Genomic DNA, 1,273 nt, shown 5'->3' with positions numbered 1-1,273 from the left:
TACACAAAGAAAAAGATATCGCACAATGATATCGCAAAACCTCTATATTGCAAGAAAGTGCAAAATGATAACGTACTATCAGGCCCGCGAGCTTTGTACGATATTATAATGCACTAATATCACAGAGAAAAATGAAGTTAAATTTTGTTATTGTCGTCTGCTACCGCGTCCTTAGCAGCAATGGGAAAAAGGCAGAGTAGGAGTCAGTTCGAGCTATAAATCGGGACACCAGATTTAAAACAATCACAGAAAAAATAAAAAATTTTCTGCAGGTAAGACCTGCAACGGTCAATGATTAAACATATTTCGGCGACAGTTTCACTGAGGTTAGAAAAATAAGTCTGAACTCGTCGATTGCGTCGCGCTGAAGCGAGCAACTTTCGGTAAAACATGTAGAATGAAAAACAGAAAACACACAAAAAATTTGTTCTTACTGATATATTTCCTCCGAAATAAATCACATTATTGTAGACGAATTAGAACTTATTTAATACCATTTAGCAAAAACGCAACTCAGTGTACTTTAATTTAATATAAAAACACGCTTAAAATATTTTTGTAAACTTTAGAGAAACAAACATTGAATTGATGCACATTTTTTAAACCACATAAATAATACTCGATCAATTATTTAAAATTTAATCGTAATAACCATCCGTCTTTTTTCTGATAAAATATTTTAGTAACAGTTGAGTGAAAAACATATAAATAATAAATTTATCGATTAATAACATATTCTATAAAATTAAACTTAAAATATCTAATTTTCCTGTGAATGTGATATTAAAACTAAAACGTACATTTTGACAACAAAAATGCATATTATTATTATTATTATTATGTATCCTTTCCTAATTAGAAGTCTTTTTGTAGAGAGAATGTTTTAATTTTATTTAGAAATGTTAAAAGAGGACAAACTACCCTTTTCTTACATCTTACTTTTCTTACATTTTTCTATATAGCTAAACAAGTCATTTCAAAATGGAAACATGTATTGAAAATTATATTACACCGAAATTTAAAGGTTAGGTAGATTTATATTATCTCCTACTGGTCGATAATAATAATCTCTCCATCGAACTCTCATATCCTAGGATTATAACCTCCCACCTACTTCCCATATTTCATGCATGCATTTCATTATAATTTATTAGCTTTAAAAGTGTCCTATTTAAACTAAAATTTTTTAGATGTGATATGATTAGCGTAGGTGCACAAGTGTAATTTGATATAAACATCACATCTAACAAATTTTAGTTCAAATAGGACACTT

The sequence above is a fragment of the Belonocnema kinseyi genome, chromosome 4 (genome assembly GCF_010883055.1).
Source record: "Belonocnema kinseyi isolate 2016_QV_RU_SX_M_011 chromosome 4, B_treatae_v1, whole genome shotgun sequence".
In the NCBI taxonomy this organism is placed as follows: domain Eukaryota; kingdom Metazoa; phylum Arthropoda; class Insecta; order Hymenoptera; family Cynipidae; genus Belonocnema; species Belonocnema kinseyi.
The sequence above is the reverse complement of the archived record's forward strand: the minus strand, read 5'-3'. Positions refer to the sequence as shown.